Source organism: Meriones unguiculatus, chromosome 8 (assembly GCF_030254825.1).
Source record: "Meriones unguiculatus strain TT.TT164.6M chromosome 8, Bangor_MerUng_6.1, whole genome shotgun sequence".
NCBI classification, from domain to species: domain Eukaryota; kingdom Metazoa; phylum Chordata; class Mammalia; order Rodentia; family Muridae; genus Meriones; species Meriones unguiculatus.
In genome coordinates this window covers 18618577-18646287 of record NC_083356.1, presented here as the reverse complement: position 1 = coordinate 18646287, position 27711 = coordinate 18618577, and the positions used below count along the sequence as shown (strand labels likewise).

General features: G+C 44.8%; 1 protein-coding gene across 5 annotated transcripts in view; it reads right to left on the bottom strand.

The window, feature by feature from the left end:
• Positions 1–27711, bottom strand: part of Pacsin2 (protein kinase C and casein kinase substrate in neurons 2) — a 98353-nt gene that overhangs the window by 52114 nt on the left and 18528 nt on the right. The window contains exon 1 of one of the 5 annotated variants that reach the window (XM_021643152.2): positions 9707–9848. The exons of the other annotated variants lie outside the window; for them this stretch is intronic. The gene's annotated coding sequence lies outside the window, so the exon portion shown is untranslated. Of the gene's footprint in view, positions 1–9706; positions 9849–27711 lie in introns of those variants that run through there. 5 annotated transcript variants of the gene reach the window in all.

The following is a 27711-nucleotide window of genomic DNA, read 5'->3' as shown; positions in this document are numbered from 1 at the left end:
GGACCCAGGTTCAATTCCTAGGTAGCTTACAATCATAGGAAAACTCCACTTCCAGGGGATCTAATACACTCTTCTGAGTGTGGGCCTCAGGCACACCATAGGACACATATACTCAAGTACATAAAATAATCTTTAAAACAATTTTTTTTTTTGACAGAGCTTGATAGATGGTTAAGAACACTTACTCAGTGGTTAGTTAAGAGCACTTGTTACTCTCGCAAAGGACCTCAGTTTGCTCTGCAATGTTTTCATTGGTGTCTCACAACTGCCTTTAACTCCAGCTGACCTTCCGGGACACTGGCCTACATGACATAATTAATATACACATAAATAAAAATAAATCTTTTTATAAAAAAGCATCCTTTCAGCCAGCTATGGTGGTGTATGCCTTTAATTCCAGCACTCTGGATGCAAAGGCAAACGGATCTGTGAGTTGGAGGCCAGCCCGAACAAAGCAAGTTCCAGGACAGCCAGGGCTGTTACACAGAGAAACCCTATGGACGGAGTGGGGTGGGTGGGGTCCTTTCACCATGAATGTATGTATGTCTCCTGAGGATCAGAGCTAGACAGCATACAAGGATGCATCAGCTTAGCTCTGCCTTGACTTCCCTCTCACTTTAGGGCATCTTAACATCAGAATCAACAGTCTCCAAGTAACAGATAGCTACAGGTACAGAGAGGCGTGTCACAAAGCAGGAGAGATCTAGGCTGGCAACTGGGGTACTGGTGTTTTCAAAGTATTCTTTGTACTGCTCCGGTAGTTCCACTCTCCTCTGCTCCAGGCTGAGAGGTACTGCCACAGCCCACTGTCAAGCCACATCAAACACTCTCCTGGACACTTTCCCAGTCGGAAGAGCCTGCCGTGTGAGCTCCCACTCAAGAGCTGTACTTCAACTCCCAGCAGTCATACAGATCCAGATGAGTCAAAAGGACTCTTCTGGCCAAAGTAGGAAAAAAAAAAAATACAGAACAGGTCAGGAGGTTGTCTTTTGTTCAAAACAGAAAATGGAGGCATTCACCAAGGACTGGCATGAGGGAACAAGGGCTAGAGTTCTGTCTGATGGGAGCGGATGCTGCTGAAGCAGGTTCCCAAGCGTGGACACAGGGCGTTTTTAACAACACGAGTCAGAGAGTCCCAGGTCAGCCCCTCCAGCTCCTTGCAGCCCTCCACTTTGAGACCGCCCTCTAGAAGCAGAACTTCCGGCCACACAAAGGGCCTCTGTGGTCCTGTGTCCAGAGAGGAGGAGTGCATGCTTCCTGTGCACAAGCAGCAGTTTCAGAGGCTCTTCCCCACAGAAAAATCTGACAGAGCAGACGCCTCTAAGAGCTGCAGCCCTGACTTAGACAGTCACTGAGCAGATTAGAAACAGCAACAGAATGATAACGCCATATCACATGAGCAGGTGAAGTCTCAGATTTGTGGCTCGGATTCTTCACAAGACCATACCTGCTGCTGGTCTCATCACACCAGGCAAAATACTTCTGAAGTGCGAGACAAGGTTCATCCAAAAAATGGAACTCAATCTGCTCTCGGGGCTGTGTGGAACCAGCAGCTTTCTGCTGGGGTGTGAAGTGGGGGGTCTTCCTGAGTGGTGGCAGCTGGGTGACCATGCCTCTGGCAAGGTCCCCAGCACTGAAGTGTTCTGTTCTTATGGGGCTCACAACCACAGAAAGGCCTTTCTCTGACACAGTGGACAACCTCTTCCAATGAAGAAAGGGCTGTGCCAAAGGGACACAGACAAGGTGCTCAAGACAGGAATCTCGCTGGGAAGCCACAGACTGGAGGGGTAGGTGTCCCAGGGGAAGGAATCTGTGTGACAACAAAAGTTGTGCTCCACACACAGTTGGGCTGGCTTTTTTAAAGCCTACTTGGTAGGGAGGGAGTTTATTATTTGCAAATGACAAGGTACATGGGTCAGACACCAGCCTGAGTCCTCAAGCCACCACAATTGACCTATATCCTATCTACCTATCATAAATTAAAAAAAAAAAAAAAGTTCAAAGCACACCTCCACAAGAATGCTACAAAATGCCATAAAAATCAAGGCAATGCCACACATTTCAGAAGTTGTATCCAGGAAGGAACTAGCCACATACCTTTGAAGCTAAAAAAAGCCACACAAACCACAGGAAGATTGGTTTTTAAGTGTTGTGTAGGCATTATCTACATTCAACTTCAATGCCACTTTTTCAAGAACCCACTCTGCTCATGAGCAGAGAGCTGGAAAGCACAGCAGTCCATCCCAGAGAAGAGCACTGGGCCAGTTTGCAGCTGGTGATCACAGCACACTGGAAACTGGAGGACGGAGGGAGGAAGGGGCTGACACAGAGACAAAGGCAGAGACAGAGACAGAGAGAAGGAGGAAAAAAGGAAGGAAGGAAGGAAGGGGAGGGAGGAAGGGAAGGAAAGCTCTAACTTGATACTGATTTTAGTTAAAACAAAACCAGTAGTTTGGGACAAGAAACTCATTTATCAAGCAATAATCTGCAACCAGTCTAACCAAAGCATAAAGCAGTAATAAAATCCCCTTTGCATGAAGAAAGCAGGAAGGACAGGATTCTGAGTCCTGGCAACAGCAATGATAGGTGTAGGTTTAACTTCTAAGCTTCATTCCCATCTGTAAAGTAGGGATAGACAAGGCTCTATTTCATGGAGAAAATTATAAATTTAATTGGCACATTAAGCATAAATGCTCTCATGTCTGAGGCACTCCACAAATGCTGGTCCCCTATGCTCTCAACCTGCTTATCCTTAGCATAACTCCTGTCAGCTTCTTTGACCTGGCCCACCTACAAGGCAGCTGTCACTTAGCAAGCAGTACATAAGCACCATGCATCAAGGTTCTCTGAAGAAGCTGCACCCACAGATCCTCTCTAACTCAGGCAGACTGCTTGAGCCTCGCTGGCTAGAGCACTGGGATTCTGGTGAAATGGTACAGAAAGGCCCAGAACTATCTGAGGCCCTTTGGTGGTCATCTCTCTTAAGAGATACTTTTGTATCTGACTTAACCTATCTGATCAACAGATCTAGTCCTCTAGCCTCTAAGCCTAAAGCTAAGGATGCTATGACATCCAGAACCTAGAGACTTCTCACCTTGCTGTGGACCACCTACCTGATTCTCCCACCAATATAACCAGTACATGTACTGATGGTCCACTGTTGTTCTGAGACTATACAACTTCATGTACCCTGTTCCATGGTGACACATGGTATCCAGAGTGGGCCAGATTCAGTGCAGACTTTCCTTATTTCCTTTAAAGCACAACTGTTGATAGACACTGACAGCATGATGACAACTACAGACATAAGCCTTCACCGTCAATTCACACACTGCCTCCCTAGTAAACATTTCTAGTGATCGTGGTAAGAAGAAGAAAAAAAGAACTTCATTTCCATCCATGGCAAAATGCCTAATCACCATACTTTCCTTACCATGGATCATCTGAGGAGCCCTAAAGAAAGTATCTTGGTTATTATTACAACCTCAATTAAAATAAACATCTCTTCCTTCCTCCTGCTCCCCTCTCTTCCTACTCATTTCCCCATACTCAATAAAAATTATATTGGTTTAAGTAGACTGGGCCAAGCATGGTGGCACATGCCTCCAATCCCAGCACTAGGAAGAGACAGACAAATAAATCTACAGAGTGAGCTCCAGGACAGCCAGGGGTCTACAGAGAAACCCTGTCTCAAAAACAAACAAGAAAAGAAATAGCCTGTGTCCCAATTTTTACATATTTTCAACAAAAATTTCTATTTATCCTGAAACCCTCAAAAATAGAGAAGGGAGAAATAGAAGGGCGGCAACAGTAACAGAAAGAGACACATTAAAGAGTAGTAGAGACAGGTGGTGGCACACGTCCTTAATCCCAGCACTCCAGAGGCAGAGGCAGATGGATCTCTGTGACTTCGAGGCCAGCAAGTTCCAGGACAGCCAGGACTACACATAAAAACCCTGTCTTGAAAAACAAAACAAAAAAGAGCAGGAGAAAGCAGTATTTAAGGATAATTTTTCAGAATAATCAAAGACACTAAATCATAGATTAAAGATGCCAAAAAAAAGACTTTAAAATAGCTGCACAGAGATGAGTTAAATTGCCAAACCTTGAAAATTCAAAGAAAAATCACAAAAGCAGTCAGAGAAAAATGACAGTTCATCCTCAGAGTCAAGGAGACCAACATCAAGAGTGAGAGGCAGCAAACATGGGAGTGTAAGATACAAGATGCTGAGCAAAGACAACTGCCCAGTAAGAACCCACACCCAGCAAAACCAGTCTGTAAGCTAGACCTTTCAGACGTGTATAACACCCAGAAGCCCTGCAGAAAGGACCCCTAAAGGCTGTGCTTCAGACAAATTCTCTCTGTGGGAGTGCCCAGATGAGAGGAGCGTCACTCTGGAGATAGTAAGGATGTCCTCTACAGAGAGGACAGGGTTAAAGCTGAGCAGGGGGAGAGAGGAGGGCCTGCAGCTAGACAGTAAGAGACAAGAAGGCCCGCCAAGCCAGAGCCTTAGCTGGCATACCAAGGAGGACTCTAGGCCTTCTTCACATCATGGGGCTGGGTGGACTAGACTGGAAGCCCAGAGAAACGTTCCCCTGGACAGAGTGGAGAACAGTCTCCAGGATCAGGACTAGGGCCACCCAACGTGGCACTCACACAAAAATGTGCCTGATTCAAATGAGTTCCAGCATCCACATGGTGGCTTCAACCTTCTATAATTTCAGCTCCAAAGGATTTGATATCAACTCCTTGCCTCTGCTCTTACATGATGCACAGATCTACATACAGGCGTTAGTGTGTGTGTGGTTACTTACAGAGGCCAGAAGAAGATGTCAAATTGATCAGTGGATGATCACTTGATGGCTTATTAGGAGGTAATGATGGAGGAGTCTTAAAGAAGTAGGTGGCTAGAGAGTAGGCCCTTAGGAACAGTTTCTGGCTCTGGCCCTTGCCTGTTCTCAAATGCTAAGAAAAAACACAAAGTCACTTACACCACAGGGTCCCTTCGCCATGATATTCTGTCTGTGGTACTTGCTTGCTATGGAAATCTGGCAACCTGAACTCAATCTCTGGAGTCCCTGTAAAGTGGAAGGAGAGCTGTTCTCTGAACTCCACATGTATGTCAAGGTACATGCACATACAAGTAATAAAAATAATTTTTAAAAAATCCATGCCTGGGGCTGAAGGGTTATCTTAAGAGTTCAAGACTCGCCACACACAGCAACCCTCAAAATTATTTTTTAAGAAGTCTGCAGTAACTCAGTGGTAGAGCACCTATCTAACATGCCTGAGTTTATTCCCCAACATACACACAGACACACATTCACATGCACACACACACACACACACCACCGGTAAAACTCTACAAAAAGAGGAATACTATAATTCCTTAGCTCACTCTCATTCTTTTATCACATCACTGACTTTTGTTTTTCCTGTTACTATCTGACATACAAGCATACTTTGCTTTGCTGAAGGCCAAGATAACTTTACAAATTCCTTCAAATACTGAAAAGACATTCTGAAGCTATCACTGAACTGAGCCTGAAGAAAGGCCCAATACAAGCATAAAAGTACAAAAGGCCCAAATAGGAACAGAAACTCGCAGTGATTTCTGTCTGAACAGGTAGCAGCTCTGGGGTTGTGCACTGCCCTCAGCAGAACCAGCACTGCAGGAGCCTCATACCCACCCCCTCAAGTCTTTGACTCGTATAGGACCAAGTGGGCAGAAGCTGGAACAGAAAGAATGAATGTGTGTCAAATAGTGCCAGCTGACTCTGGCAAGAGAAAAATCAATTACATTGTTAGGGAAAGGAAGTCAGATGAAATATTCTATACTAAACACATACTGAAACTACAAGAAGGGCTGGAGACATGGCTCAGACGTTAAGAGAGCTGGTTGCTCTTGCAGAGGACCCCGGTTCAAGTCTTAGCACTCACACACATGGCAGCTCACGCACAATCATCTGTAACTCTAGTAGAAGGGGATCCTGTGCCTTCCTTTGGGCTATGGGGATATCGAGCATGCATGTGGTGCACAAACATACATATAAAACACTGGCACAATAGATAGACAGACAGACAGACAGTCTAAAAAACTGAGAAACAAAAGCCACCACGGTGGGGACAGTGGCGTACTGAGAAGAAGCCTGCTCCTGGCCTGCAGCCTCTCTCTTTAGGCGCAGGTATTAGCATCAGGCCCACAACCTGGAAGCAAGAACTTTTTCAGGAATACTATCAAAAGGTACCCATTACAACGGCAGGGGGAGTCCCAGCTCTGCCCTGCAGCAGGAAAATGTCACTCACGGAACCCAATTCATTCTTGCTTCTATAGATTACAGGAGGTATACATTTAAGCATGAATTCAATTTTAAGCACAAATAAGATATTTATAAAGATACCCATTTTCCTGGAGTGCATGCATTCCAGAAATTTTTATTTATTTATTTGTTTGTTTATTATTTAATCATGGTCTTGTCAGGTCCAAAGAAAGCTCCAATTCACCAAACTCTAAAGGCAGTCCAACTATCTAGAAATGAGTTAAACCTAGACTAGAGGAAGATTTCTGGAAGTTAGACAAAGCCCACACTCCTCAGGACCTTATGAACCTAGTTCCCCTCCATCAAAAGGAGTTATCCCCTTACCTCTGGCGGCAGGGACAAATGGCTACCTGTGGTGCCCATCAGCGAATCAAAGCTCATGCTGGTATCACAAGTACCTGTTGCATATTTCAAAGTCCACACTAGTATCCTAGCCCTTCTCATCTCTTCCCCTACCCTACACTCCCTCCAGCTCACAGGCTCCCCCACCCCCAACTACTCAAGTCTCCATATAACCCTACTATCCTTGATGTGCTTTGCCCCCTTTGCTCTCTTACTCCTTCCCTCTCTCCCTCTTACTCTATGCCCAGGTCCTGTTTCTCTCACTATGTTTTCTCCACTCTCTCTCCCCTGCTTTTCTCCTCCCTCTCACAGATAGCCCTGGCCAGGTCCAATCTGCTTGCCATGTTCAATCTACTTCTTCTCTCTGCTCTGGACTCTTCCAGATGCTTCTGGCTGTTCTCTCTCTCATATCTACACTAAAAGCCTTACCCTTACCATGCAGCAGGCATGGCATCAGTTTATACAGACCTCACCGTGCAGCCCTGGCTGTTCTAGAACTCAAAACTATATAGACCAGGCCAGCCTGGACCTCACAGAGATCCACCTCTGCCTCCCAAGTGCTGGGATTAAAGGTGTGCAGCACCGCATCTATCCTATTTCAGAAATTTGAAAAGATTATACTCAAATACTTTAGAAAATAAAAACATACCTACAAACCTCCCCCAGGGTACTAAGTAGGCTGTGGACAGCAACAGGGAGCCATACCAAGTTGCATGGACAGTCATCAGCCAATCTCTGCTTCTATCTGAGTTTCATGAGGACTTGAACTCGGTTTTTAGCAGAGAACTTTGTGAAGGCTGGATGCCAGGGCCACACACACTAAGCACTGGTCCACCCCAAGAGACTATGTTTAAAGATTCTGAAAAGCTGTGAGTAAATTGCATTTAATTCATTAAATCCTTTCTTTCTTTATTTACATTATAATTTTTAAAAGTCTCTCATGTTGTAAAACCTGTCTCAAATCTTGAAAGCTGTCAGTATTCCCATGCAGGAACTGAAACAAACAAATACTAAGAAAAAGGAGCTTGTGTTCAGGGTTTTCCTGTCATGTTTCCTCTTTCAAGAAGAACGAAGTTCTTGTCCACTTCTTTCACTAGATGTGATCTTCACGTCTGGCAGTCTCATCTACAGAGAACATATAAAGGGGCTCACTTGGCTGGGACCTAATTTAGGAAAGAGGCAGGAAAAACTACGGAATAGAGAACTCTTTATTTTTCAGAAAAAGTATCTCTCAGAGACAGTGCTGTTGGTGCCCTTTGTACTGATAATGACCTCATTATACATTATACTCTATTATTAATCTACTTTATTCATTATGCATTTATGCCAAATACTACTCAGCAAAAATTGTTATTTAATAAAAGCCGAGTGTTTGGAAATTAAAAAAAAAAAAAAAAAAAAAAGGAAACGGAAATGAACTATTGGGCCCAGGGTTGTAGTTCACTGAGAGAGCATTCCCGCCTTGTACCTGGTCTAGGAGAAGAGGGGATGATTCAAGGTTGAGAAAGCAGATACCTACCCCACAAAAAGAACTGACCAAGAAAGCAGGATCCTTGGCTTTAGACTCATCTACCAAGCCATGTGACCTTGAACCAGTCACTACATTTCTCAGTCTTCATTTCCTTGTCAAAACAAAAGGGCCTGGCCAAAGCCACTCCATGTGCCCTCTACCTCTAAATACCAAGTTCCCACCTTTGAAGCTAAGCCACCAAATAACTTAGCATGTGGGTGAGCAAGAGTCAAATAATAATAATAATAAAGAACAACAAAGAAGGCTTGTTCTTACTGGTGTAGCTCTCACCTGCAAGGCATGCTTTGGCTTGAAATTACAAAACTTCTTTGTTATTTTTACAAATGCAGCATTTAAAGAATATTCAGTAGAATTTCCTATGATCCAGAAGATTTGAGGAAAGCCATTCAAAGCTACAAGAGCAAAACTAAAACTAGAGGATTTAATTAAGGTCTAAAAGACATGTGTTACATACTGTGGAAGTTCTCAACCCAAAAAGTGCTGGACACATGTGCAAACCACAGCAGGTGACATCTAACAAGAAAGCATGTGGTAACAGAAACTGCACCAGCAGAGTGCTTACAAGAACCACACCAGGCCACTGCCTGGTTCAATGTTCATGGCAATAGGTAATCCAGTAAAAATAAGTCACATAGGGAGAGTCACTTAGGCAGCAGGAGTTTTCGGGTTTTTTTTTTTTTCCTTTTTAAGCTTTAAATTACAATTACAATGCTACAAAAATAAGGGAGGGGTAATTTTTCATAATTTTTTCAGTTCCAAAATATGACTTTTGAGATAAGAAATAATTTAAAATGTGTATGAGGGTGCTCAAATTTTAAAACAGAACACCTGGTATCAGTTAAAAACAAAGTTTCTAGCGCTAGAGACATGGCATAAGGTCTGTTAAGAGAAATGAGGAAAGAGCTGACTCAGGCCACAAGCCGGAGGAATGCTAATTCAGGGAGTGCCCACCCCCACCCCCAGCAATTACAGTCAACTGGAAAAGCTTATCTGCTGGCTGTTCTCTCCGTGCCTAGAGACTGGCTCTCGCTTTTAAGAAGCGAAACAGCATACATAATAACGAGCCATCTGAAAGTAAGGAAGTAAGAGCCCTTTAGTAACAAACAGTTAACCCAGGTAACTGACTGGCAGTTAGAAAAAAAGTCCACTAGAGGTATGCAAGCCGGAGGAGACCAAGCTGAAGCAGTTCAAAGTGATCCCCGGGGAAAGGAACCAGGCGTACATGTTCCAAGCCAGAGTCGAGGATTATAAAGCCTGAGTCTTCATTTTTCGTTTAGGTCAAAATCTAGCACAGAAGAATCAAGCACTTGCTGTCATTTTCCCAGGGCATGCGGGACAAAACATTCCATGCTGGTTAATGTGGAACTGGCTGAACACTTCCGTCAAGAACCTCTCAAACCAGGTAGGCTTACTTTCAAGGTGAGACTGCTGTTAATCACACCAGCAAAAAAAAAAAAAAAAAAAAGTACAGAAATTCTATTTTCAGACAGGTCTACCTTAAAGCACACTCACGTTTCTCTGTCAAACGCTGGCTGCAGCCGCCTAACTTTGCAGATCTGCTCAGTACCTGCCTCCTTCTGACCGTGCTGGTAGGTCTGACCTCCCTCTCCCAGCCGAATTCTCCCAGCACATTTCATCATTTCCTGTTGGCTGCTGAGATAAGGTCATTCCTCACACTGCTGCATTCACAGTATAAGCTTCAGGTTCTGACTGAGGCTGGCTCCTGCCTGCCTGGGCCATCACAGAACAGCTCTCTTTTCAGAAACTGACCCCAGGAATCTCAGCATTCCCATGAAAAACCAGAGAAAGGAGGTCTGGCAACAAATTCAAGCTGTTTCTCCAAAACCAAAGTATGTACTCACCAACTTACATGACAGATGCCCCTTGTCTTTAGGGTCCTTCTACTTAGGACAGAATAAAGGCAGGCTTGGTGGCTCTGGGGCAGGTGTGAAGTGGCCTGTGTTCCTGGGCTTGCTTGTGGGGGTAGTCTAATCTTAGTGTCCCACATCCACCCTGCTCCTTTGCTGCACTCTCCAAGGCAGAGTGCCTTGTTAGGGGAAGACAATAGGAGCCAGTGCAGAACACAGGACAGGGAACAGGCATGAGGCAAGTGCCTCTTAAGGAGGGCACACAAATGTGAACAAAAACCACCCCATTTCTTCTATCCTAACAAAGAACTGGAAGTAAAAGAAAATGTTAAAATTTTGGGTATAGTGCGTGCTCAAGAATGCACAGCCATGGGTCCCCTAGATAAAGCAAAAGGGGGGAACCCCAACAAACTAGGGTTCCCAGTCAGACCAGGACAGCGAAGTGGAAAGGAACAGAAGGAGCAGGGAGCTTCTGAGTTTCTGGTTCCTTTTTTTTTTTTTTTTCCTTTTAGTTCTTGAAATAGAACCTAGGACCTTACACAGCACTGCTATAACTGCACTACTGACCCAGCCAGGCCTGTTTTCTGGTTCTTGAACTCATTACATACACACTGTGCATGTGAAAAATCCAAGTACACTTACGTCTGAATACTTTTTGCACACCTATTATCTGCCAATAAAGATTTTTTTTAATTACATGCAAGACGGTTCAGCAGGTAAAGGTGATTGCTGCACATGCCTGGCTACCTGTTCTAGCCAGGAAGTTTCCTCCCCATGCTTCCCTCCCCATAGCTAGGATGCTGTGTTTAAGTGGCATTGGCTGGAAAGGGGTCACTTTAGGAGTTCCTACCTTAAAATATGAATCAAGAGAAAGAATGGAGTAAAGTTAAATTATGTGACTGATAAAATAATACACTGCAGAGGAAAATGATGCACATGAACATTAGTTATTTGTCAACGTTCCTGATGTCATTGTTCACTTGGGTATATATCACTCAAAAGTCACCTAGTCACGCCTTGTTCAAATCAGTTAACAAATCTCTCTCTGAAATCTTGTGCTGGAAATCTCTTAATGGAGACATCAGAAAAGATCACATCAACAGAAGTTATCACTTGATCTTGGTAGCACAAAGGGAAGAGGAGGCAAGGGTACCTGGCAGCCCAGCATCTACAGGTTCCATACTTCCCATATATCTGGATCGCTGAACTCAGCAAGCCCAAGACACAAAGCCAGGCAGTTCAGCTAGGTTGATGGCACAAGTCCTGCAAGAGCCCTCTGACTGTAGGGCCTTACTTGTTAGCATTCCAATCTCCATATCTGCAGAAAGATCAACCCAGCTGCCCCACAGGGGTCACCAGGATAATAGCTGCTCCAGAACAGTAGTTCTCAGCCTATTAAGCTGTGAACCCTTTGACAAACCTCTATTTCCAAAAACATTTATATTATGATTCATAACACTAGCAAAATCAGTTATGAAGTAGCAAAGAAAAGGATTTCATGGTTGGGGGTCACCACAACATGAAGAACCATATTAAAGGGTCACATCATTAGGAAGGTTGAGAACCTCTGTTCTAGAAGGACTGGAACACATAATCTTGTCTTTTCTTCCTTTTGCTCTTCATCTTTCCTCACTATCTGCTTCTCCTCCTCCTCCCTTCTTTCCCCTTTCTGAGATATTGATTCGCACAGAACTGAGTGCATCACTTAGTGGCACTGACAAAACATTTTTCCAGCCCCCAAGTTCCCTGTGCCCTTTGCAGCATTTCCAGTCTTGACAGATCAGCAAACACTGACCTATGGCTTTCAAAAAGCAGTTTCTGTTGTTGAAACATAATCTAGCCACAACGCCCAAGTTAGATGTGATCCTTCTGCCTTGACGGTGGTATCTGCATTTCTGTAGATACAGAGAATGGAATCCTAACAGTATAAAAGCAGAAGGCTCTTCCTGGGCTCCTACATGGCTTCGGCCACACCAGGTAGAACACAACTCCAGTAGCAGACTTCCCAGCCACTGCCACTTCTGCGGCACAATGCAGCAGCACTGACCGTGAAATGAACCACATGCTGCTGGAGTCAAGAAGTAAACCCCCTGACATTTCAGCCTAAGTAATTTCATTGAGACTCAAACCTTAAGGAAACTGACTCTACTGGACACCAGTGGTCCTGATGAACCAAATGGTCCACTTTCTAGCCAGCATCTCTCAGCTTCTCTCCACTGTCACAAGAGTGCCTTGCAGTGGCAGAATTCAGGGACAGATTCGATGGCTGCTGGGCAGGCAACAAAGTGTGCTAACTTATTACCTCCAAATATCAAGTAAATATTCAATTTCAAAAACTTATTATAATACTAAGTAAAGTCAGGTGGTGTTAGATCATTTGGAGAGAGAAGGGTAGTGGCTAATTTCAAATCCTAATGTTAGTTGTTCCGATTTTTCAGGAACCAAGATGTAAATGAGTCATTTGGCTTTATTCCTTCCACCTCTATGCCAAATTTCTAACAGCCTCTATCAGAAAATGCACCAGAACAAAGCTGAACTATCTTTGGCAAAGTTAAAAAAAAAAAAAAAAAGGTAAAGTCTCTTACATAAGCTTCTTTACTTTTCTGGCAGTTGTCCAATCACAAAGAAGGAGAGGGGAAAAAAAAAACAGAAAAGGGAAACCGCAAGACCAAGCTAATAAAAGCTGACAGCCCAACTGAGGAAAATTTCAAAGCACCAACGTAATAGAATGTGTTGGCTTTCCCCCCTCATATACAGCTTATAAAACTCCAAATGCCATCAAAAGAAGTGATACTTGGGTTTTATGTATGTTGTATGTATATACATGTATGTAAGTTCAAATGTCTGCAAATACATGTATGTGTGCACACATGTGTGAGGTTATCAATAGCTACCTTATTTGTTTGAAACAAAGTCCCACAGTGTGACACTTTCATTAGTCTGGATCTGTCTATGCAGACCGGCTGGCCTCAAACTCACAGAGATTGGCCTGCCTCTGCCTCCTGAGTGCTGGGATTAAAGGCATTTGCTACCATGTCTGACATCTACTTTATTTTGAAACAGCATCTCTCACTGGCCTGGAGCTTGACTAGTAGGCTGAGCTAGATAGGCAGAAATCTGCCTATCTCCACCTCACCAGCAATAAGATTACAAGCACATGCCACCACATCCACCTTTTCACAGGGTTCTGGATCAAACTCAGGTTCTCAGCTTGCAAAGCAGGGACTGCCAACTGAGCTATCATTTTAGCCCAACACCTGGATTTCTAACCAAACATCTTAGAGGTAAAAATGTCTTCTTGGAGGCTAAGATGTCCACTCCTTATGACTCTGGGAACACCTTGAGCATTCTTTGGGAGAGAGATAACTGAAGACGGAACACAATCCAAGAAGGAAAATCAAAAGTTCAAAAAACAAATACTGAGCAAAGTTCAGCGAGTTTGGGGATACTTTCAGGACTAAAAGTAGATCATGTTACGTGAATGCTTTGTTGATATGATTTTCATCCATTTCCTTATATTTTAATTTCACCATCTGTTACATTTGGCTGTCAAATGTCCCCTAAAGATCATGTGTTAAAGACAGTCCTCACTGTGTCACTACTGATGACATAGAAACATTCAGAGGAAGCATGTCCTCAAAGGGGACTGTGGGACCTTGGTCTCTTCCTCCCTTTTGAATTCCATCCACTGGGTGTCTGCTCCACGACACTCCCACCAAGAGGTACAGCCTCAACATAAGCTCAACAGCAATGGGGCAGACAATTGTGCCTGAAATCTCCAAACTCGTAAACAAAATAGCCGTTTCCTCTTTACAGGTAGTTGTTACAGTGATTATATAAGTCACTCTTCTCAGTGCTGAAACAAAATGCCCAACAAAGGCAACTTAACCAAGGGTTATGGTACAGTCCACCACAGCAGGATGGCATGACCTGGTCACAGTGCAGACCCAGACAGGAAGCAAGAGAGCTGAACACTCAGCTCATTTTAGCTTTTATTCAGTCCAGAACTCCAGCCCATGAGATGGTGCCACCCTCAGTTAAAGTCAGTCTTCCCACCTCAGTCATCCAATCCAGAAATTCCCTCAAATACATGCCCAGAGGTTTGTCTTTTAGGTGATGCTAGAGCCTGTCTAGCTGGCTCTGTACTGACAGTCAAAGTGATGGACAGCAAATGTCACCTGACACTGCGACACTGCGTGCAAAGTTATAGGCTAAGTACCTTGCTATTTCTGTTCTGACACAGCTTCAAGTCTGGCAGGGTAGATGGACAAATGCCTAGAGGACCATGCAGAGTGACAAGCACTGCATCTAGGGACATAAGCAGGGAGCCAAGCTAGGCCGGGAAATAAGGAAGAAATAACTCCCCAGAAAAGTGAACTCCTAAGCTGAATCACCTTCAGTAGCCACCTCCAAGGGAGAGCAGGGCATCAGGCAGGAGCTTCTGACGTTATTAGCAGGTACCTTTTAGTGAAGGCAAGAAAAGCAGCCAACTTTATTTCACCCGATAAGGATACTAAAAAAAAGAAAAGAACAAAAACAAAAAAAAAAAACAAAAAAAAAAACACAAAAGCCTGTTACCTCCCATTATTTTATCTTTCTTTTTTTTTTTTTTAAATGTATTATTTATACAGCATTCTGCCTGCATGAGTGCCTGCGTGCCAGAAGAAGGCACCAGGTCTCACTATAGGTGGTTATGAGCCACCATGTGGGTGCTGGGGATTGAACTCAGGACCTTTGGAAGAACAGCCAGCGCTCTTAACCTCTGAGCCGTCTCTCCAGCCCCCCATTATTTCATCTTTCAAGAGATATTAATAATAAAGACATTTTGGGCTGCAGAGTAGGCTCAATAGGTAAGAGCACTTTCTGCCAAGCCTGCCGACCTGAGTTTCCCAGGACCCACGTGACGGAAGGTCAGAACCTATTCCTGCAAGTTGTCCTCTGACCTCCACACACATGAACACATATATATTTAAAATGTGAATTAACTTTTAAACCATGTCTGCATGCGTGACCACAAAGACAGCGCTGACTGACCATGGCCACAGTGTCAAGGCGCTAAGGTGATTTTCTTTTGAACTCCTTCATTTATATTTTACGTGTATTTTCTGCCTTTAGAAAGGAGGAATAGCGGCCTTCCTCTAACTGGACAGACAACATTGAAACCAAGTCAAAGGTCAACCTTGTTACTGTGCAGAGAGGTGAGGACCTCTGCACTTCAAAGCCCACAGGCCAACGCCCACCCACAGGCTCTCATAACATCCACGATGCCAGATGACATTGCCACTAAGCCTGCCATTCTGAAAACCCTGCTCCAGAGGGAGGCTTGTCACCACAGCTGGCTCCCTGATTGTGCGACAGTTCACCGGGAAAGAACAAGGTCATTCCACACCATTTATTCCAAAAAGCCAAGTGTGAGATTTTATGACTCCTTCTGCAAGAAGCATAAACCCAAGGGAAAGGTTAAACCCTCAGCTACACCCCAAGGCAGAGGCACCCTAGACCAGTATGCAACTTCACATATGACACTGTCTACAAGCAGGCGTGTGGCCACATCACAGCATGATTCCCTAATCTCAAGACCATGAAGTGAGAGGTAGTGTGAGAAGGGGACTTTCATAAACAAGTCTGACTTTACTGGACAATAGGAACTAATAGGACTAGGCTGGTATACTGAGAGTAGCCAGCGCTGACCATAGCCACAGAGTCTCTAGTCCTCCCCCCAAAAAAATCTATGAAAATATCAAAGAAAGTAAGGACCTTGAAATGAAAGTGGTTCCTCTGTAAACTCATAACCGTACTAAGCGATCAACAAGTGCATGTGACTAGTAATTAATGAGGATGACATTAAGTAGCTTCCGAAGCACAAGGTCAAATCTGTAGGCACCGACCAAGCGACACCCCAGGCTCCCTGTATTCCCACCCCAACCCCACCAGTCCTCTTCTGCCCGCCCTGTCCACAGTGCTCTGCTCCACTCTGTTCCTACCACAGCACTCTTCATTCTCACCGGTTTCAGAGAGTCACCTAGCTAACACTGAGCTGAAAACACTGAGCTGAAAAGAGAATTGGTACCTCAAATATCACGTGCTATCCAGTTTATAAAAAGCTGGTTTTAGAGCTGAGTGGATGTGGCACACACCTTCAATACCAGCACTCGGGAGGCAGAGACAGGCAGATCTCTGAGTCCATGACTAGCCTATTCTCCATAGTTAGTTCTGGGGCATACAAAAAAACAAACAAACAAAAAATCCACAACCTGTCTCAAACAAACAAACAAACAAACAAAGAAACCCTTGTTTTTAGCAGTAGTAATGGAATGGAAGTTTTGTGTTCTTTGTAAATTCAGCTATGTTATGTAAATATGTTTGTGTTTTAATCCCAAACGTGGGATTTTAGTTGGGCTTTAGTTTGTCCACAGCTGATAACTGTCTTGTGCAGGGCATGGTCTTTGACAGTTGGTAACCCCTGCCACATGTGGCAAAGACAAGAGTGCGGTCTAGGGCTCTGAATAGAAATATGAGAGTCCGAAAGTGAAAGTGTGGTGTTTGGTGGTGGAGTGTGGCCAGCGGCAGTTTGAAGAGACCAGAGACAGAAGGTGTGGCAATTGGTGCAGACAGGAGAGAAATGCTTCAGGGCACAGTAGCTTGAGGAGACTGAAGGCTCCTTTGGCTGTTGACAGAGATTGGTATAATAGCCCTAAACGAACCCATCAACCTTAAATATCAGGAGAAGTAAAGGGGTCTGAGACCCTTCTCCCAAATAACCTTCTCTGTCCTACTTAGGGTTGGGGGGTTAGAAGGGAGAGGCTTTAAGGAAAAAAATAGTTTGAAAAAAGAGTGCTACATAGTAATATGTTGTTTTATTTTGTTTTGTTCTTGTGTGGTTTTCGTTTTCGTTTTTTGTTGTTGTTATTGTTTTGTTTTGTTTTGTTTTTACTTAGAGTCCCACTGTGTAGCTCTCTCTCTATCCTAGAACCCCCTGTGTTGAACTAATGGACAACTCTCTTGCCTCTGGAGAGCTGGGATCACAGGAATGAGCCTCCATGCCCAGCCTTAAACTAGGGGAAGATGAAATGTGATCATAACTATGCCCTGGGAACCCTGCAGCCATGGCCTTGTACGGGAGACACAGAAGCACTCAAGTACAACTTCACCTCTGGTTTTTCTGACCTAGAGATCATGCCCAGAACCACTAAACCACTAAAGGTTGAAGGCTGCTTCAACCTTGTCAGGAATTCAGTCATGCTTTCAATAAAGAGGCCTGTAATGAGTTTCACACAAAGCATCTTCCTCATGTGAAAAAGGAAAATTCTAGAAATGGAAGCATACACCTGGATTTTGAAGTGGTGAACAGCATGTGAGGACTGACTTCATTCCAACTTAGATTTAAGATGATTTTGTGGTCAACATCAAGACAGAGGTAAGCACCTTTAACAGAACTGCCGACCACTGCTCTGGAACTCAAGCAAAGACCATTACAGGCTGTGGAGTCATAAGCAGATTTACCAGTGAGTCTGCTTCTTCAACTATCTCCTACTTCCCAGGTTCTGAGAAGATAAAACTGCCTGGTGCTCTCTATTAGTTAGCATTCCATCATGGACATTACATTTCTCTGAGCTATGTCAGGAAGACAAGATTTCAGATCATAATTCCACAGGATTCAGCTTCTTGCTCTGTTTCTAGGTCTGTGGAAAGGCAGGGCATCATGACAGTGTGGCAGAACAAAGCTATTCACCTTATGGTAGCTTGGAAGCAAAGAAACAAGGGGAAAGGGCAAGATATAACCCCTAATGACGTGTCCTTTGTGATGAATTTCCTCCCACTAGGCTCTATGTCCTAAAGTTTCCAGAATCTTCCCAAACAGCACCACAAGCTAGGGGCCAAACCTTCATCATTCTGAATTGTGTGCCTACTTGCTCCTGGCTGCTCTCCACCTTGCCCACTATAGTAGTTTAAATGAGAAATGTCCCCCACCGATACTGGTGTTTAGTCCCCAGTTAGTGGCACTATTTGGGGAGGTCTAGAAGACGTGACTTTGAGGGAAGTATGACATCAGAAGCTGGCTTTAATTGTTTAAAGACTCATATCATTTCCAGTTTGCTCTCTCTGCTTTATGTTTGTGGTTCAAAATATGAGCTCTCGGCATCCATGCCACCTGCCGGCTCGGCCCTGCCACTACGGTCTCTAACCCTCTGGAAAAATAAACCAAAACAAACAAAAGGTGACTTTGTCATGGTGTTTTATCATAGCCAACAAAAAATGTCACTTTACCTACTAATGGCTTCATCCAACAAATTACATACAGCCAATTCCACCTGGGATCCAACACCTTTATCTTCTACCTATAGCATCTTTGTTTCAGTCTCCAAGACTGGCTTTGAACTTGAAGTAGTCTTCTTGCCTCAGCCTCCAAAGTGCTAAGATTACAGATATGAGCCACCACACCCAGCTCAGACACAGCACTTTCCCATGAACGCCAAATGATAGGCGTCATGCCTGACAAACTCACCTACTAACTGGATGTGTTTCTTATTTCTATCCCACCTATTTCCAAATGATACAGAAGGCTGCCTGCTCCATGTCATCATTTCAATAAGAAGGGTTCTTCCCTGAATACTCTTTTGTCCATTCTGCCTCCCACCTCCATGAATGTAGAAGAGTTCTTCCTGGTGAAGGCAGAGAACAGCTGCTGTTAACAGTTCCTTTGTCCCAGTGGAGGTCATCCAGCTGAGGAGAGGTTCTAACTGTAGCTTCTTTTCCTTCTTTCTCCACTCTACTGACAGTGCAAGGCAGCCATGTGAAACAAGCATATATCCTCTGAGAACCCGGAGGACTTTTGGAAATGATGAACCTGGGCCTAGGATGTGGCCGCTGGAGTGAACGAACCCACTTAATGAGTACTGCAGATAAGCTATGGTCTTCCACACCCCTTACATGCCAAGCACACACCACAAGCAATTCTGCCCTGAAGTAAAGTCTGTGAGAAACACATGCACCCCTGCTCTGCACCCACAGACCTGCATAAAGAAGGCTCATAGCCACAGGACTCACTGTGGTTTGCCTACGGAAGCAATCCAGTCTCTACAGACAGCAAAGTAAACTGTGGTCTGCACATGTGATGGGGAGTTTCTGTTAACTTAACTTCACCAGCAGATACTCAGATATTTGATCAAATATTCTGAATACTTTTTTACAAGAGATGAGATCAACTTTTTCAAATAATTTTTTAAATAATTCTTTTTTCTAAACATTTTTATGTGCATTTGTGTTTTGCTTACGTGTTTGTCTGTGTGAGGATGTCAGATCCCCTGGAACTGGTTACAATTATGAGCTGCTATGTGGGTATTGGGAATTTAACTAGCGTCCCCTGAAAAGCAACCAGTATTCTCTTTTCTTTTTTTCTTTTGGGGGGGGGTTTGTTTTTGTTTTTGGAAACAGGGTTTCTCTGTGTAGCTTGGTTGTCCTGGACTCACTATGTAGACCAGGCTGGCCTCAAACTCACAGAGATCTGCCTGCCTCTGCCTCCCCAAGTACTGGGATTAAAGGCGTGCACCACTGTGCCCAGGAAGCAGCCAGTACTCTTAACCCGAGCCATCTCTCCAGCTCCTTGAGATCAACCTTTAATCATCTGGTTTTAGACTGTCCTCTCCAATGTGGGTGGGCCTCATCTAGTCAGCTGTAGGTCTGAGCAGAACAAAACAGTCAGGAAATGGCTGCCGCCTGCCCGCTTAAGGGCTAGGGCTGCTTTACTGCTTCTCCTGAACCACCATGCATACTGGGTCTTGCCTCCACAAATGCACGAGCACAGTTTTTTATAAATCCCACAAATGCATGTATGCAAGCACACACACATACACAACTAGTTCTGCTTCTACATAGAATATTAATATAAATGTATGCAAAAGACAATCATGAGCCCTGCTTTATAAATCAGATAAAACATTAAATATAGTAATTTAATTACAGACATATACTTATTTAGCATTCTTTGGAGAGAAAAAAAAATCAAGAGAATGATGAACGATCTAGACCACATTTACCCCTAGCAGGATGCACTACCTTCCCTGAAGTATACAAGGTGGCTTCCTTCTAAAGCTGGGAGGCTGACCCTCAGGAATTCACTGACATGCTTCAAAATTTAGCTATCCAGAACTACAGGTGCAGCTCAATACTAAGCATGCTTGCCTAGAGCTCCCAGGCTTTTGAGTCTATCCCCAGTGCCACATACATCTCAAAGGTAAGGTAAATACATCTTGCATATCATCTCTCTTCTTTTGGATGAGTTTTAAGTTGTATTAAACAAGGCATCCAAACTAGAGGTAGATGACAGAAATGTCACAAGACAGACACAAGAAGAAAAGCCTGGTTAGCAAATGCAGAACCAAATGCAAGGCAGTTCCCTAGCCCTAGCTCTCCATTCCTCACCCACCATGGCTTTCAAGCCAATCTGACAGTCTAGTTTGTCTGCAATCCTCTAAGTCTTAGGCCTTCCTTCCCTCTTTTTTTTTTTTTTTTAACATTGTTTTTGTTTGTTTGTTTTTTATGTGCACTGGTGTTTCACATGCACACATGTCTGTGTGAGGGTGTCAGATTACCTGAAGCTGGATTACAGACAGTTGTGAGCTGCCATGTGGGTACTGGGGATTGAACTCAGGTCCTCTGGAAGAGCAGCCAGTGCTCTTAATGGCTGAGTCATCTCTCCAGGTCCCCCTCTCTCATTTTAAAAACATCCACCCCTTGTGTGGAAGTCAGGAGATAATCTTCAGGTCTCATTCATTTATTCATTCATTCATTCCTCACTGAATTAATTAGGGTTGTTTGCATGGGCATAAGATCTTTGTTCTTGAGATGTAAACGCAAGGAAAATGGAACCACTGAGTTTCAGAGTGATGCTCACTGAAGCTTCCTCTTTACGGAGGGTAGGCTGTGAGAACCTGGAGAAAGACACCCACAGCTTGCTACACCAAGCAGTCAGCTTGGCCTGATGTGAGCCGAGTCTGAGGCTATATTATCATTACCACCTCCACCTTCATCTTTTGTTTTACTTGGCACGAGCACGTAGTAACAAATGTGGTAAATTGTAGCTAAGAAATCCAATGAAAAACATTGCAAATAGCCTTTGCTTACAAGCAACATAAAAAAGGACACAGGGGACACATGAGGTTTGTGACTGAGCTAAGGGTCTACTTTCTTCTGCAGACAGCAAAGCAGGGCTCTTAGCTCCTAGGCAATGACATTCCTCTGCCCTGAATTCACCCACCCACATGGGGCAGAGCTCAGCGAGGTTCCTACGTGTGCACTGACAGTAAGTTCAGGAATGCAGTCTGGCCACGTTTGTGGCATTCCTAAGGATGATGCGCTGTGCTTCTGGCCTGAAGTAGTTCTAGTGGACTCACCTGAGAACTAGGCACAAAGGTGGTTAGCATCCTGGACACAGCCTGGCCTTGTCTGCTGCAGGGTGCTCTGACATTCCCGAACGTACCTCCACGCCCAGCAGTGCCTCTTCTCCTGGCAAGAGGATTTCAGCTGGGCTTTAGGGAATCTCCCACCTCTTGTAAATTGTCCCTGCCTGGCTCCTTTTCAGGTTTCCTGAATCTGTGCAGCCACCATACCCAGCGTCTTCCAAGGATTGGAGTTATGTTCAGACTCGCTTGGATCACAAAACCCTTTCCAGTTTACTGTAGTCTTGCAAAGTAGAATTAGACCCTCTTGACCAATCCCCCTGTACTAGAGCACAGACCACAGACCTTTACAAAGAATTGAAATACAAAAGCTTCCAGAGTATCTGAAATGCTCTCATCACTGTCTAATGCCCCAAGACAGCAACATGTGTTTACATCTCTACCCAAGAAATGATACTCATTTAAACATAAATAGGATCAACGGCCCTTGCCAAATGCCTCCTTCACCATGAGCTCCATGACCCTTCCTGCTGGGAGGGCATGCATGCACTTAAGGCAGTGGTTCTCAACCTTCCTAACGCTGAGTGAGTCCCTTTAATGCAGCTCTCCACATCGTGGTGACCACCAGCCATAAGATTATTTTTGTTTTAATTCTGCTACTGTTATGAATCGTAACACGTCATAAATATTTGTGTTCAACACCCCAAAGGGGTCACAAACAGTGGGTTGAGAACCACTGACTTAAGGCACTTAACACACTTGTGGTCTAGATACTGCCCACGAGGTATGGAACTTCTTATGGACAGAATCCCCTTAGCCTGTAGATCACATGGAACAAAAATAGTTCCATGTTGTCTCTAAACCTCGGCCTGTGACAGGTTTCGCTAGTGTAAATTTCCACATATAAATCTATAGACAGTGGAGCCGGGAAATGGCTCAGCATGTGAGAGCACTCGCTGTGCGAGCACAAGGCCTTGAGCTGGACGCCCAAGTGTATGCGTAGCCCCAGCACTAATGTACAAGATGGAGAAGGGAGGGAGCAACAGGAAGATGGGTAGAGACAGACGACCAGATAGTCCCGCAGAAAAGAAGTGAGCTCCAGGTTTAGTAAGAGACCTCGTCTCAAAGGAACAAGGCAGAGAATAACAGAGCAGAACATACACTAACACACATACACACACCAACACAGAGATACAAACATACACAGACACACAGGTGTTCTCTTAAAGTCTCAGACTCCACACACTGACCCACCTAACCAGCCCCTCCCTTGCTGACTACAGGACTGATATCTTCTGTAGAGCCACTAGCCTCACTCTCATACCACCAGTGCACAATGCAAAGGACACATCAAAGTCACCGTGCCTGAGCCTTGGTCCTGTGCCACACTCTACCTACCCAGCCCTTCCACCACCGACACCACCACCTCACCACCCCCACACATACTCAACTGTCCTGAATCAGAGGCTTTCCTTTCAAGGTCAACAATCCCTTGCCATAGAGTCCCAGGCAAGCAACCTCTAGCTGGTCTCCCTTTTCTCTGAATTACTACAGAAAGAGTGAGCATTCGACAAGGGGAAACATGAAAAAAAGGAAGTCCAGAAACTACCCTAGAGATTATGAAAGAGGAAAATGATGCTGCCAAAAAGGATTTGACCAACAAAAGAGGAAAAGGACCAGGCTCAGCAAAGCCATGCAGCTGCTGAAAGTGGCTGTCACTCTGTACACCATCCCAGCTGGTTGGGAGAAAGTAGTGGTTGCTCAACTAAACAGCCACAAGTATGAGCCAATGGCAACATTAATCTGGTCAAATGAAATTAAACACACCAAAATGACCTTTCACTCCATCCCCCTGCCTCCCACTCCTTGTAACCTACTGCTAAAACAAAATACTCTCACAGCTCTCACACCTGCACTGCCCATTCATACCGTGTGCTCACCCAGGACTCTCCAGGCCACACTATCCAGAGAACAGAGGACACGGAAACAGACAGACCCTGCTTGCATGGCCATGTAAGAAAAGGAACGGCAGGACCCCGAGGAGTGCCACATGGCCTGAAGAGTGAGAAGAACCAGCCAGGTGAAGAATGTTCCAGGGAATAAGGATCACATGTGCAAAGTGGCTAAGAGGTAGAAGCTGGCTCATAGGCATTTGTCTCTACACCCCATCTCTTTTCTCGCCTGTACATCTAGGAAAACCTTCCTGAGGCTCAGGTCTGATCTCGCCACATTCTTCTGCTCAGCAATCTCCAGATTTCTACAGCCTGGACATCTAGGACACAGACTACTTGTGTGAGTTTTATAAACACAAATGCACAGCTCCAAGTACATATTTCCTCCACAAAGGCTCTGACTAACCAATCTCTACTTTATGGCCCACAAAGGCCATAATTCATAAGTATGGGACAAGAGGGAACCCTGAACCTGCATACTAAAGAGTAATCCAAGTTCAAATCTTCACTCTACCACTTACTAGACTGTAAGTTGAAAGAGTTCTTTTTATTTATATATTTGGGTGTGTGCATGGCCCTAGAGGCCTGAAGAAGGTGCTGGATCTTCCAGAGCTGCAGTTATGGTAGTTATAAGCCGTTCAATGAGGGTGACAGGAACCAAGCTTCGGTACTCTGGAAGAGAGGCGAGGCTCTTAATTGATGAGCTGTGTCTTCAGCCCCTAGCCAAGTACTTAAGACCTCTCTGAGGCCCCATCTATATACAATACCAACACTGACCAAGTAGAACTTCAGTGAGGAATCACAGCCCAACACTCATGGCTGCCCACAGGCTGCTCAGAGTCCCAGAGGAAGAGCTCCACCTCAAGCCTCTAGGCAACAGTCCTCAACACAGCTGGCTTCTCCCTCCAGGTCTTCACTGGCCACTCACTCCCAAGTAACTCAAGACAGTCCACTTCCCCTTCAGGAACACCCATTACGCATGCCGTCAAGTTCAGACAGTGGTAGTCACACCTTAAGGTCTCGAAAAATTGTATTTTAAATACCCATTTCTGAAGAGCATTGCGAGGACAAGAAACTTTGGTGAGCCCCGGAGAGTAGAGGCCCTGGAAGCAGTTTTCTTCTCTTTTTTCATATTTACTTGTTTGCTTGTGAGGACAAATACAGAGATCAAAGGACAACTCAGGGGGAGTCCTTCCCAAGCACTTTTCACTCCTGACCACAGCCAAACGCCCTCTTAAGTCAAAAGGCTCTCAAGGATAAGGCACTTGCTGAAGAGACCCAGACCTGGTTAGACTCAGACTAACCAGGTAAGCATTGCTGGAAGCAGAAGCTGACAATCAAACAACTTTGAACTCATGTTCATATACCCCAACCTTCTATGGCCTTCCACCCTTCCTATGTCCCCTTCCTCTTCTACGTCCCTATACCCGTTAGCTATCTCAAACACCAGGCAGTCGAATGAGATTGCTCAATCCTGTCTCCTAATAAATAAAAAAAGATACTACATAGTGAACTGAAATAATCTGGTTCTAAGGTCAGAACCCCAACAGCCTGTAGGAGTGTGCATGCCTCAGGTATGCAAGCCAGGCCCCCACCCTTGGCATCCCTGAATACAGCCGCACAAGAACCAACAAGCTATGCAGCTGCAGGTCTACAGACCTGTGAAAGCAGCAACATTCCTGAGCCTCTCAGTACCAAAGCAGTGTGTGCCAGTGACAGCAGCCTTGATCCACTCTAATCAACCCTGGCCCATCCCCCACATGCCAAAGAATCACTGTGAAAATTCAAATCAGTCTTTTAAACTTTAAAATTCCATGGTAGACCAGTGGGATGGCTCAGTGAGTAGAGGGAAGCTCTGACAACAGGAGTTCAATCCCAATATCCCACAAGGTGGCAGGAGAGAACCAACTCCCAAAAGTTATCCTTTGACTGGCACAGGCAAACAGGGGCACATACATCCTGCACACACACATACATACACACACACACACACACACACATACACGTTTGTGTTAAGGATACTAATTTTTTAATTATTATAAAAGAAAAAATATGTATAAGTTTAAAAAAAAAGGCAGCCCAGGAGCTGGGTACAGTGGCTTATACCTATAATCCCAGAACTCTGGAGGCAGAGGCCAGAGAATGTCGCAAGTGTGAGGCCAGCCTAGTCTACAAAGTGAGTCCCAGGACAGCCAGACCTTATAATAGAGCAAGATACTGGTCTCAATAACAGGAAAGAAGAGAAGAGAGGAGAGGGAAGTGGGAGGAAGAAAGAAAAATAGAGAAAAAGAAGTTAGTCAATATAATTCCCATCTAAAGAAATAAGCAACAAAACCAGGTCAATCCAGACGACTACTTCTCACAGTGAGATGGTTCCCAAGCATGCTTTTATGGATTCCACAATCATCTGCTTATGCCACTGCGGAGCAAAAAACTAGGTTCCATTTTAAAAAGACAGCACCTGACAGCCCTTACCTCCTTCAGGAAATCCTCTGGGAAGTGAGGAGCACTGACTACAAGACCACAAGATGGGAATCCCTGGGAGAGGAAGGTGAAGTGAGAGCAAGGACTGAAAGGACAGGCGGAGGAAGAACAGTAGATTGCCTATTACCTGGAGGGAGAAATGCAGGAATGTGGCAGGAAATGAAGCAAGCCATTCTACAAGGCTGGGTGTTGACTGTGAGGTTACCAGGAGCCACTGGAAAACTAATCCCGACCATCTGACCCTTCTCCACTGTGGACAATGAAGAGGACGGACGGCCCTCAAACCATTCTTCTCAAGAGGAGGAATGCCAGAATAGCAAACCAACCAATCCTTCAGACTTTAACAACAAACACACAACCCAAATGCTACTGACATGTGGGCTCCTCCAAGCCTCAGTTTCCTTGTCAACTGTTTGGTGGGCCATATGAGGCTGGCTGGGCTCTTAGAGCCAAGGGGAAGCCCCTATACAATAGATGGCGGCATTGGCAGGACCACAGCCACACCATACAGGCCCAAAGCAGACCAACATCCAACCTCCTGGAAATGGCAAGTCTAGACTGCTCAGAGCCTCTCTGTGACTGAGAGGAAACACCACTATTTACTTACACAGCCATCTAGCTAGCCAAGAACAGTCAGACCACAGAGGAGCCAGGTTCCCTCAGCCAACAGGAGGCATCACTCCACTGTTGGGCCCTCCCACACAAGGTAATCTCCACATAGCCACATCCCCAGCCTAAGTGCCATCCTACCTACCCAGGCACAGAAGGCTCATTGTACCCTCACTTCTCTGTCCTGGCAGGCCTCCACAGTCCCCTCTGGAAATGAGACACTGCCCAACAGCCACCAACCAGGATACCCATAAAGCTTCTGTGTCCAGGGCTCTGTGTAACCCCAAGTAGGGAAAAAGCCTGTGTCCATCTGACCAAGCATTACCTTCCCCTTATAACCTGCCACACTATGACAGGGCCCCTGCCACCAGGAGCTAAAAACACTCAGGAAAGAAAGACACCCAGGCTACATGGAACAGAGAATAATAAGCAGCCCAAAACAGAAAGAAACCAAGTGCCCAGAACAAGTCCCAGACCAACTACAAAAATTTCCTTTAAAATATGGGGAACATTTTAGTTAATGGCCCTGAAACAACTAGATGACTGCAGGAAGTAAGCGGACCTTCTACATATCTCCCACTACAAACAAAAGTGGCTCAGATGGATCACAGACCCAACTGTAAAAGCCAGACCTGTGGGACCAGCAAGAGACAATGTTCATGACCCTGAATTAAGCAAAGATTTTACACCTGAAACTTAGCCCCTAATGCATAAACCTACAAACATCTACTTCATCCACCCCTTTTGCATTTTAGGGCAAGCAGAAAGGGCAATGGCTTCCTACCTGAGAGGAATAAGAGTTAAGGACTGAGTGGAAGGGCTGCAAACAGCAGAAGAAAATGGCCAGTTTGTGGGAATGGCAACAGTGTATGCACACGTCAAACTGTCTCAAGCTGTATACTTTAGTACTGTCTGTTCATTATGACAACTCAGTGTTTGAAAATTGGGGACAACAACATAAAGTGCTAACCTTTTATATTCAAATAACAACAGGTTTCAAAAGCCAGCTCCTAAACTGGGCATGATACCACGTACCTGTAATCCAGCACTGGGGAGCTACAGCAGGAAGATCAGGAGTTCAAGGTCATCCTCAGCTACACAAGTTCCAGGCTAGCCTGAACTAAGTGAGGCCAATCTCAACAAAACAAGCAGCAACAAAAAACACTATTTACTCTATTCCCATGGCTAAAAGGGCACCATTACCA